Below are 13,824 nucleotides of genomic sequence, written 5' to 3'. Positions count from 1 at the left end.
GGTTTGCACTGTCCCCTTGGGCCCTGTCACAGTGAGCACTATCACTTTGACGGTGGTGGCCATGGGCACTGCCACCATGGACACTACCACCTTGAGAATTATCACCATTTGTTCTCTCAGCGTGGTCACGGTCAACAAGTGCAGTCTCAGTATGCTCACTATGACCGTGAACACTGTCACCATGGGCACCTTAATCATGGGCACAATCACCGTGAGCACTATCACCATCGGCACTATCACTGTGATCACTGTCACCATAGACACTATCATGGTGAGCACAGTTAACATGAGCATTGTAACTGTGAGCACTGTCACAATGGGTAATGCAAGCATGAGCCCAGTCACCGTGAGCACTATCAGCATGGGTTGTCACCTTGTGCACGGTCAGCATGAGCACTGTCACCATGGGCACTATAACTATTTTTCAGTGCCAACATGTGCACTGTCACCTTGGACACTATCACCACGAGCAGTGTCACCATGAGTACTGTCAACATGGGCAATGGCACAGCCACCATCTGAAATCTTACCATGGTCACTATCACTGTGAGCACTGTCACCAATGGAACTACCAACATGGGCACTGTCATCATGGGCACTTTCACCATGCGAACTCTCAACATGGGCACTATAAACGTGAGAACGGTCACCATGGGCACTGTCACCTTGAGCATTGTCATCATAGGCAATGTCACCGTGAGAACTATCACCATGCGCACTGTCCACAAGGGCACTATCACATTGAGTTGTATCACCATGTGTACTGTCATCTTGGGCACAGTCACCATGGGCACACTCACCAAGTACACTATCACTATGCTCACTATTACTCTGAACACTGTCACCATGGGCACCGTAACCATGGGCACTATCACCGGGAGCATTATCAGCATCGGCACAACAGGCGTGATAACTGTCACCATGGGTCATATCACCGTGAGCACGGTTGCCATGGGCACTGTCACGATGTGCAATGCCCCATTGGTACTCTCACCATGGGAACTGCCACCATGAGCACTGTCACCATGAGCACTGACACCACCATCACTGCCACCGAGGGCACTGCAACCATGAGCACTGTCACCATGAGAACTGTTACTACGAGAAATGTAACCATGGGCAATTTCTCGATGAGTACTCTCACCATGGGTATTTTCACCTTGGGCACTCTCAACGTAAACAGTATTACCATGAGCACTTTCACTGTGAGCACTGTCACCAAGGGCACTGTCACAATGCGGAGTGTCACCATGATCCATGTCACCATGGGAAATGTCACGGTGAGAAGTGTCACCATAGGCAATGTCACCATGGGCAATGTCACCATGGGAAATGCCATTTTGAGCACTGTCAACATGGGTACTGCAACCATGACTACTGTCACCATGAGTAGTACTGTCACCATTGGCAGTATCACCAGGCGCACTGTCACCATGGGCACTATCACCATGACAACTCTCAGAGTGAGCACTGTCACTGTGGGCACTGCCATCGTGAGCAATTACACCATGGGCAATGTCACCATGGGCACTAACGTTGTGAGCACTCTCAACATGAGCACGTCACCATGAGCCCTGTCACCATGGGCAATGTCACTGTGAGAAGTTTCACCATAGGCAATGTCACCGTGGGCACTGTCACCATGGTCACTGCCACCACTGTCACTGTCATTTTGAGCACTGTCACCATGGGTACTGCAACCATGAGCACTGTCACCATGAGCACTGTCACCATTGCGAGTATCACCATGTGCACTGTCACCATGAGCACTATCACAATGAGAACTGTCAGCGTGGGCACTGTCACTGTTGGCAAGGGCACCATGGCCACTTCCAACATGGGCAATGTCAACATGGGCACTATCACTGTGAGCACTGTCAACATGAGCACGTCACCATGGGCACTGTCAACATGAGTACTATCTCAAAGGGCAATGTCACCATGAGCATTGTCAGGATGGGCAATTTCACCATGAGCACTGTCACCAAAGGCACTATCGCCATGAGCAATGTCACTGTGGGCCGTGTCACCAGGGGCACTATCCCCATGGTTAAAGTTATCATTGGCACTTTCCCCGTGAGCACTGTCACCCTGGGCACTGTCATCATGGGCACGGTCACCGTGAGCACTATCTCCATGAGCACAGCCACTGTGAACACCATCACCATAATCACTGGCCTCATTGGTACTGTCACCATGAGCACTGCCACAATGAGCACTGTCAGCATGGGCACTTCCCCCATGAGCACTGTCACTATGAGAACTGCTACCATGGGTATTTTCACCATGAGTACTGTCACCCTGTGTATTGTCACCATTTGCACTGTCACCATGAAGACTATAACCGTGAGCTCTATCACCATGAGATCTCTCACCATGGTCACTGTCACCATGGCACCTTGCACAATGGGGGCTGTCAACATGAGTGCTGTCACCATTGGCACTCTCACTGTGAGCATTCTCACTGTGGTCAGTGTCACCATGGGCACGGTCACCATGAGCACTGTCACCATAGGCAATGTCACCGTGGTCAGTGTCACCATGAGCACTGTCAACATGGGCACTCATACAGTGGGCACTGTCACTGTGAGCACTGTCACCATGGGTACTGCCACCATAAGCAGTGTCTCTGTGAGTACTGTCAGCATGGGTTTTTACCGTGAGCACTGTCACCATGAGCCCTGTCACCATTTTTTAGTGACACCATGTGCACTACCACCATGCGCACTCTCACCATGGGCACTGTCACCGAGAAAACTGTCACCATAAGTACTGTCTTCATGGGCACTGTCACCAAAGGCACGGCCAACATGTGAACTGTAACCATTGTCAGTATCACCGTGAGAAGTGTCACCATGGGAATTACCAACATAGGCACTGTCATCATGAGCACTTTCAGAACGGGAACTGTCAACATGGGCACTATAACCGTGAGGACTCTCACCATGGGAATTATCGCCATGGGCACTATCAGCATTAGAACTGTCACCGTGGTCACTGTCACGATGGAATTTGTCACTGTGAATACTGTCACGATAGGCAAAGTCACGGTTTGCACTGTCCCCTTGGGCCCTGTCACAGCGAGCACTATCACTTTGACGGTGGTGGCCATGGGCACTGCCACCATGGACACTACCAACTTGAGAATTATCAACATTTGTTCTCTCAGCGTTGTCACGGTCAACAAGGGCACTCTCACTATGCTCACTATGACCGTGAACACTGTCACCATGGGCACCTTAATCATGGGCACTATCACCGTGAGCACTATCACCATCGGCACTATCACTGTGATCACTGTCACCATAGACACTATCATGGTGAGCACAGTTAACATGAGCATTGTAACTGTGAGCACTGTCACAATGGGTAATGCAACCATGAGCCCAGTCACCGTGAGCACTGTCAGCATGGGTTGTCACCTTGTGCACGGTCAGCATGAGCACTGTCACCATGGGCACTATAACTATTTTCCAGTGCCACCATGTGCACTGTCACCTTGGACACTATCACCACGAGCACTGTCACCATGAGTACTGTCATCATGGGCAATGGCACAGCCACCATCTGCAATCTTACCATGGTCACTATCACTGTGAGCACTGTCACCAATGGAACTACCAACATGGGCACTGTCACCATGAGCACTTTCACCATACGAACTCTCACCATGGGCACTATGAACGTGAGAACGGTCACCATGGGCACTGTCACCATGAGCATTGTCATCATAGGCAATGTCACCGTGAGAACTATCACCATGCACACTGTCCACAAGGGTACTATCACATTGAGTTGTATCGCCATGTGTACTGTCATCTTGGGCACAGTCACCATGGGCACACTCACCAAGTACACTATCACTATGCTCACTATTACTCTGAGCACTGTCACCATGGGCACCGTAACCATGGGCACTATCACCGGGAGCATTATCAGCATCGGCTCAACAGGCGTGATAACTGTCACCATGGGTCATATCACCGTGAGCACGGTTGCCATGGGCACTGTCACGATGTGCAATGCCCCATTGGTACTCTCACCATGGGAACTGCCACCATGAGCACTGTCACCATGAGAACTGTTACTATGAGAAATGTAACCATGGGCAATTTCTCGATGAGTACTCTCACCATGGGTATTTTCACCTTGGGCACTCTCAACGTAAACAGTATTACCATGAGCACTTTCACTGTGAGCACTGTCACCATGGGCACTGTCACAATGTGGAGTGTCACAATGAGCCATGTCACCATGGGAAATGTCACCGTGAGAAATGTCACCATAGGCAATGTCACCATGGGCAATGTCACCATGTGAAATGCCATTTTGAGCACTGTCACCATGGGTACTGCAACCATGAGTACTGTCACCATGAGTACTGTCACCATTGGCAGTATCACCAGGCGCACTGTCACCATGGGCACTATCACCATGACAACTCTCAGAGTGAGCACTGTCACTGTGGGCACTGCCATCGTGAGCAATTCCACCATGGGCAATGTCACCATGGGCACTAACGTTTTGAGCACTCTCAACATGAGCACGTCACCATGAGCCCTGTCACCATGGGCAATGTCACTGTGAGAAGTTTCACCATAGGCAATGTCACTGTGGGCACTGTGACCATGGTCACTGCCACCACTGTCACTGTCATTTTGAGCACTGTCACCATGGGTACTGCAACCATGAGCACTGTCACCATGAGCACTGTCACCATTGCGAGTATCACCATGTGCACTGTCACCATGAGCACTATCACAATGATCACTGTCAGGGTGGGCACTGTCACTGTTGGCAAGGGCACCATGGCCACTTCCACCATGGGCAATGTCACCATGGGCACTATCACTGTGAGCACTGTCAATATGAGCACGTCATCATGGGCACTGTCAACATGGGTTCTATCTCAAAGGGCAATGTCACCATTAGCATTGTCAGGATGGGCAATTTCACCATGGGCACTGTCACCAAAGGCACTATCGCCATGAGCAATGTCACTGTGGGCCGTGTCACCAGGGTCACTATCACCATGGTTAATGTCATCATTGGCACTTTCCCCGTGAGCACTGTCACCCTGGGCACTGTCATCATGGGCACGGTCACCGTGAGCAATATCTCCATGAGCACAGCCACTGTGAACACCATCACCATAATCACTGGCCTCAGCGGTACTGTCACCATGAGCACTGCGCACAATGAGCACTGTCAGCATGGGCACATCCCCCATGAGCACTGTCACTATGAGAACTGCTACCATGGGTATTTTCACCATGAGTACTGTCACCCTGTGTATTGTCACCATTTGCACTGTCACCATGAAGACTATAACCGTGAGCGCTATCACCATGAGATCTCTCACCATGGTCACTGTCACCATGGCACCTTGCACAATGGGGGCTGTCAACATGAGTGCTGTCACCATTGGCACTATCACTGTGAGCATTCTCACTGTGGTCAGTGTCACGATGGGCACTGTCACCATGAGCACTGTCACCATAGGCAATGTCACCTTGGTCAGTGTCACCATGAGCACTGTCAACATGGGCACTCATACAGTGGGCACTGTCACTGTGAGCACTGTCACCATGGGTACTGCCACCATGAGCAGTGTCTCTGTGAGTACTGTCAGCATGGGTTTTTACCGTGAGCACTGTCACCATGTGCCCTGTCACCATTTTTCAGTGACACCATGTGCACTACCACCATGCGCACTCTCACCATGGGCACTGTCACCGAGAAAACTGTCACCATAAGTACTGTCTTCATGGGCACTGTCACCAAGGGCACGGCCAACATGTGAACTGTAACCATTGTCAGTATCACTGTGAGAAGTGTCACCATGGGAATTACCAACATAGGCACTGTCATCATGAGCACTTTCAGAACGGGAACTGTCACAATGGGCACTATCACCGTGAGGACTCTCACCACGGGAATTATCGCCATGGGCACTATCAGCATTAGAACTGTCACCGTGGTCACTGTCACGATGGAATTTGTCACTGTGAGCACTGTCACGATAGGCAAAGTCACGGTTTGCACTGTCCCCTTGGGCCCTGTCTCAGTGAGCACTATCACTTTGACGGTGATGTCCATGGGCACTGCCACCATGGACACTACCAACATGAGAATTATCACCATTTGTTCTCTCAGCGTGGTCACGGTCAACAAGTGCAGTCTCAGTATGCTCACTATGACCGTGAACACTGTCACCATGGGCACCTTAATCATGGGCACTATCACCGTGAGCACTATCACCATCGGCACTATCACTGTGATCACTGTCACCATAGACACTATCATGGTGAGCACAGTTAACATGAGCATTGTAACTGTGAGCACTGTCACAATGGGTAATGCAACCATGAGCCCAGTCACCGTGAGCACTGTCAGCATGGGTTGTCACCTTGTGCACGGTCAGCATGAGCACTGTCACCATGGGCACTATAACTATTTTTCAGTGCCACCATGTGCACTGTCACCTTGGACACTATCACCACGATCACTGTCACCATGAGTACTGTCATCATGGGCAATGGCACAGCCACCATCTGCAATCTTACCATGGTCACTATCACTGTGAGCACAGTCACCAATGGAACTACCAACATGGGCACTGTCATCATGAGCACTTTCACCATAAGAACTCTCATCATGGGCACTATGAACGTGAGAACGGTCACCATGGGCACTGTCACCATGAGCATTGTCATCATAGGCAATGTCACCGTGAGAACTATCACCATGCGCACTGTCCACAAGGGTACTATCACATTGAGTTGTATCACCATGTGTACTGTCATCTTGGGCACAGTCACCATGGGCACACTCACCAAGTACACTATCACTATGCTCACTATTACTCTGAACACTGTCACCATGGGCACCGTAACCATGGGCACTATCACCGGGAGCATTATCAGCATCGGCTCAACAGGCGTGATAACTGTCACCATGGGTCATATCACCGTGAGCACGGTTGCCATGGGCACTGTCACGATGTGCAATGCCCCATTGGTACTCTCACCATGGGAACTGCCACCATGAGCACTGTCACCATGAGAACTGTTACTATGAGAAATGTAACCATGGGCAATTTCTCGATGAGTACTCTCACCATGGGTATTTTCACCTTGGGCACTCTCAACGTAAACAGTATTACCATGAGCACTTTCACTGTGAGCACTGTCACCATGGGCACTGTCACAATGTGGAGTGTCACCATGAGCCATGTCACCATGGGAAATGTCACCGTGAGATGTGTCACCATAGACAATGTCACCATGGGCAATGTCACCATGGGAAATGCCATTTTGAGCACTGTCACCATGGGTACTGCAACCATGAGTACTGTCACCATGAGTACTGTCACCATTGGCAGTATCACCAGGCGCACTGTCACCATGGGCACTATCACCATGACAACTCTCAGAGTGAGCACTGTCACTGTGGGCACTGCCATCGTGAGCAATTCCAACATGGGCAATGTCACCATGGGCACTAACGTTGTGAGCACTCTCAACATGAGCACGTCACCATGAGCCCTGTCACCATGGGCAATGTCACTGTGAGAAGTTTCACCATAGGCAATGTCACTGTGGGCACTGTCACCATGGTCACTACCACCACTGTCACTGTCATTTTGAGCACTGTCACCATGGGTACTGCAACCATGAGCACTGTCACCATGAGCACTGTCACCATTGCGAGTATCACCATGTGCACTGTCACCATGAGCACTATCACAATGAGAACTGTCAGCGTGGGCACTGTCACTGTTGGCAAGGCACCATGGCCACTTCCACCATGGGCAATGTCACCATGGGCACTATCACTGTGAGCACTGTCAACATGAGCACGTCACCATGGGCACTGTCAACATGGGTACTATCTCAAAGGGCAATGTCACCATGAGCATTGTCAGGATGGGCAATTTCACCATGAGCACTGTCACCAAAGGCACTATCGCCATGAGCAATGTCACTGTGGGACATGTCACCAGGGGCACTATCACCATTGTTAATGTTATCATTGGCACTTTCCCCGTGAGCACTGTCACCCTGGGCACTGTCATCATGGGCAAGTTCACCGTGAGCAATATCTCCATGAGCACAGCCACTGTGAACACCATCACCATAATCACTGGCCTCATTGGTACTGTCACCATGAGCACTGCCACAATGAGCACTGTCAGCATGGGCACTTCCCCCATGAGCACTGTCACTATGAGAACTGCTACCATGGGTATTTTCACCATGAGTACTGTCACCCTGTGTATTGTCACCATTTGCACTGTCACAATGAAGACTATAACCGTGAGCGCTATCACCATGAGATCTCTCACCATGGTCACTGTCACCATGGCACCTTGCACAATGGGGGCTGTCAACATGAGTGCTGTCACCATTGGCACTATCACTGTGAGCATTCTCACTGTGGTCAGTGTCACCATGGGCACTGTCACCATGAGCACTGTCACCATAGGCAATGTCACCTTGGTCAGTGTCACCATGAGCACTGTCAACATGGGCACTCATACTGTGGGCACTGTCACTGTGAGCACTGTCACCATGGGTACTGCCACCATGAGCAGTGTCTCTGTGAGTACTGTCAGCATGGGTTTTTACCGTGAGAACTGTCACCATGAGCCCTTTCACCATTTTTCACTGACACCATGTGCACTACCACCATGCGCACTCTCACCATGGGCACTGTCAGCGAGAAAACTGTCACCATAAGTACTGTCTTCATGGGCACTGTCACCAAGGGCACGGCCAACATGTGAACTGTAACCATTGTCAGTATCACTGTGAGAAGTGTCACCATGGGAATTACCAACATAGGCACTGTCATCATGAGAACTTTCAGAACTGGAACTGTCACCATGGGCACTATCACCGTGAGGACTCTCACCACGGGAATTCTCGCCATGGGCACTATCAGCATTAGAACTGTCACCGTGGTCACTGTCACGATGGAATTTGTCACTGTGAGCACTGTCACGATAGGCAAAGTCACGGTTTGCACTGTCCCCTTGGGCCCTGTCACAGTGAGCACTATCACTTTGACGGTGATGTCCATGGGCACTGCCACCATGGACACTACCAACTTGAGAATTATCACCATTTGTTCTCTCAGCGTGGTCACGGTCAACAAGTGCACTCTCACTATGCTCACTATGACCGTGAACACTGTCACCATGGGCACCTTAATCATGGGCACTATCACCGTGAGCACTATCACCATCGGCACTATCACTGTGATCACTGTCACCATAGACACTATCATGGTGAGCACAGTTAACATGAGCATTGTAACTGTGAGCACTGTCACAATGGGTAATGCAACCATGAGCCCAGTCACCGTGAGCACTGTCAGCATGGGTTGTCACCTTGTGCACGGTCAGCATGAGCACTGTCACCATGGGCACTATAACTATTTTTCAGTGCCACCATGTGCACTGTCACCTTGGACACTATCACCACGAGCACTGTCACCATGAGTACTGTCATCATGTGCAATGGCACAGCCACCATCTGCAATCTTACCATGGTCACTATCACTGTGAGCACTGTCACCAATGGAACTACCAACATGGGCACTGTCATCATGAGCACTTTCACCATACGAACTCTCACCATGGGCACTATGAACGTGAGAACGGTCACCATGGGCACTGTCACCATGAGCATTGTCATCATAGGCAATGTCACCGTGAGAACTATCACCATGCGCACTGTCCACAAGGGCACTATCACATTGAGTTGTATCACCATGTGTACTGTCATCTTGGGCACAGTCACCATGGGCACACTCACCAAGTACACTATCACTATGCTCACTATTACTCTGAACACTGTCACCATGGGCACCGTAACCATGGGCACTATCACCGGGAGCATTATCAGCATCGGCACAACAGGCGTGATAACTGTCACCATGGGTCATATCACCGTGAGCACGGTTGCCATGGGCACTGTCACGATGTGCAATGCCCCATTGGTACTCTCACCATGGGAACTGCCACCATGAGCACTGTCACCATGAGCACTGACACCACGATCACTGCCACCGAGGGCACTGCCACCATGAGCACTGTCACCATGAGAACTGTTACTATGAGAAATGTAACCATGGGCAATTTCTCGATCAGTACTCTCACCATGGGTATTTTCACCTTGGGCACTCTCAACGTAAACAGTATTACCATGAGCACTTTCACTGTGAGCACTGTCACCATGGGCACTGTCACAATGCGGAGTGTCACCATGAGCCATGTCACCATGGGAAATGTCACCGTGAGAACTGTCACCATAGGCAATGTCACCATGGGCAATGTCACCATGGGAAATGCCATTTTGAGCACTGTCACCATGGGTACTGCAACCATGAGTACTGTCACCATGAGTACTGTGACCATTGGCAGTATCACCAGGCGCACTGTCACCATGGGCACTATCACCATGACAACTCTCAGAGTGAGCACTGTCACTGTGGGCACTGCCATCGTGAGCAATTCCACCATGGGCAATGACACCATGGGCACTAACGCTGTGAGCACTCTCAACATGAGCACGTCACCATGAGCCCTGTCACCATGGGCAATGTCACTGTGAGAAGTTTCACCATAGGCAATGTCACCGTGGGCACTGTCACCATGGTCACTGCCACCACTGTCACTGTAATTTTGGGCACTGTCACCATGGGTACTGCAACCATGAGCACTGTCACCATGAGCACTGTCACCATTGCGGGTATCACCATGTGCACTGTCACCATGGGCACTATCACAATGATAACTGTCAGCGTGGGCACTGTCACTGTGGGCAAGGGCACCATGGCCACTTCCACCATGGGCAATGTCACCATGGGCACTATCACTGTGAGCACTGTCACCATGAGCCCTGTCACCATTTTTTAGTGACACCATGTGCACTACCACCATGCGCACTCTCACCATGGGCACTGTCACAGAGAAAACTGTCACCATAAGTACTGTCTTCATGGGCACTGTCACCAAAGGCACGGCCAACATGTGAACTGTAACCATTGTCAGTATCACTGTGAGAAGTGTCACCATGGGAATTACCAACATAGGCACTGTCATCATGAGAACTTTCAGAACTGGAACTGTCACCATGGGCACTATCACCGTGAGGACTCTCACCACGGGAATTCTCGCCATGGGCTCTATCTGCATTAGAACTGTCACCGTGGTCACTGTCACGATGGAATTTGTCACTGTGAACACTGTCACGATAGGCAAAGTCACGGTTTGCACTGTCCCCTTGGGCCCTGTCACAGTGAGCACTATCACTTTGACGGTGGTGGCCATGGGCACTGCCACCATGGACACTACCAACTTGAGAATTATCAACATTTGTTCTCTCAGCGTGGTCACGGTCAACAAGTGCAGTCTCACCTTGCTCACTATGACCGTGAACACTGTCACCATGGGCACCTTAATCATGGGCACTATCACCGTGAGCACTATCACCATCGGCACTATCACTGTGATCACTGTCACCATAGACACTATCATGGTGAGCACAGTTAACATGAGCATTGTAACTGTGAGCACTGTCACAATGGGTAATGCAACCATGAGCCCAGTCACCGTGAGCACTGTCAGCATGGGTTGTCACCTTGTGCACGGTCAGCATGAGCACTGTCACCATGGGCACTATAACTATTTTTCAGTGCCACCATGTGCACTGTCACCTTGGACACTATCACCACGAGAACTGTCACCATGAGTACTGTCAACATGGGCAATGGCACAGCCACCATCTGCAATCTTACCATGGTCACTATCACTGTGAGCACTGTCACCAATGGAACTACCAACATGGGCACTGTCACCATGAGCACTTTCACCATACGAACTCTCACCATGGGCACTATGAACGTGAGAACGGTCACCATGGGCACTGTCACCATGAGAATTGTCATCATAGGCAATGTCACCGTGAGAACTATCACCATGCACACTGTCCACAAGGGTACTATCACATTGAGTTGTATCACCATGTGTACTGTCATGTTGGGCACAGTCACCATGGGCACACTCACCAAGTACACTATCACTATGCTCACTATTACTCTGAGCACTGTCACCATGGGCACCGTAACCATGGGCACTATCACCGGGAGCATTATCAGCATCGGCTCAACAGGCGTGATAACTGTCACCATGGGTCATATCACCGTGAGCACGGTTGCCATGGGCACTGTCACGATGTGCAATGCCCCATTGGTACTCTCACCATGGGAACTGCCACCATGAGCACTGTCACCATGAGAACTGTTACTATGAGAAATGTAACCATGGGCAATTTCTCGATGAGTACTCTCACCATGGGTATTTTCACCTTGGGCACTCTCAACGTAAACAGTATTACCATGAGCATTTTCACTGTGAGCACTGTCACCATGGTCACTGTCACAATGCGGAGTGTCACCATGAGCCATGTCACCATGGGAAATGTCACCGTGAGAAGTGTCACCATAGGCAATGTCACCATGGGCAATGTCACCATGTGAAATGCCATTTTGAGCACTGTCACCATGGGTACTGCAACCATGAGTACTGTCACCATGAGTACTGTCACCATTGGCAGTATCACCAGGCGCACTGTCACCATGGGCACTATCACCATGACAACTCTCAGAGTGAGCACTGTCACTGTGGGCACTGCCATCGTGAGCAATTCCACCATGGGCAATGTCACCATGGGCACTAACGTTGTGAGCACTCTCAACATGAGCACGTCACCATGAGCCCTGTCACCATGGGCAATGTCACTGTGAGAAGTTTCACCATAGGCAATGTCACCGTGGGCACTGTCACCATGGTCACTGCCACCACTGTCACTGTCATTTTGAGCACTGTCACCATGGGTACTGCAACCATGAGCACTGTCACCATAAGCACTGTCACCATTGCGAGTATCACCATGTGCACTGTCACCATGAGCACTATCACAATGAGGACTGTCAGCGTGGGCACTGTCACTGTTGGCAAGGGCACCATGGCCACTTCCACCATGGGCAATGTCACCATGGGCACTATCACTGTGAGCACTGTCAATATGAGCACGTCATCATGGGCACTGTCAACATGGGTTCTATCTCAAAGGGCAATGTCACCATTAGCATTGTCAGGATGGGCAATTTCACCATGAGCACTGTCACCAAAGGCACTATCGCCATGAGCAATGTCACTTTGGGCCGTGTCACCAGTGGCACTATCACCATGGTTAATGTTATCATTGGCACTTTCCCCGTGAGCACTGTCACCCTGGGCACTGTCATCATGGGCACGGTCACCGTGAGCAATATCTCCATGAGCACAGCCACTGTGAACACCATCACCATAATCACTGGCCTCATCGGTACTGTCACCATGAGCACTGCCACAATGAGCACTGTCAGCATGGGCACTTCCCCCATGAGCACTGTCACTATGAGAACTGCTACCATGGGTATTTTCACCATGAGTACTGTCACCCTGTGTATTGTCACCATTTGCACTGTCACCATGAAGACTATAACCGTGAGCGCTATCACCATGAGATCTCTCACCATGGTCACTGTCACCATGGCACCTTGCACAATGGGGGCTGTCAACATGAGTGCTGTCACCATTGGCACTATCACTGTGAGCATTCTCACTGTGGTCAGTGTCACCATGGGCACGGTCACCATAGGCAATGTCACCTTGGTCAGTGTCACCATGAGCACTGTCAACATGGGCACTCATACAGTGGGCACTGTCACTGTGAGCACTGTCACCATGGGTACTGCCACCATGAGCAGTGT

Source organism: Mesoplodon bidens, assembly GCF_964165515.1.
Source record: "Mesoplodon bidens genome assembly, chromosome: 14".
Taxonomy (NCBI): Eukaryota; Metazoa; Chordata; class Mammalia; order Artiodactyla; family Ziphiidae; genus Mesoplodon; species Mesoplodon bidens.
The sequence above is the reverse complement of the archived record's forward strand: the minus strand, read 5'-3'. Positions refer to the sequence as shown.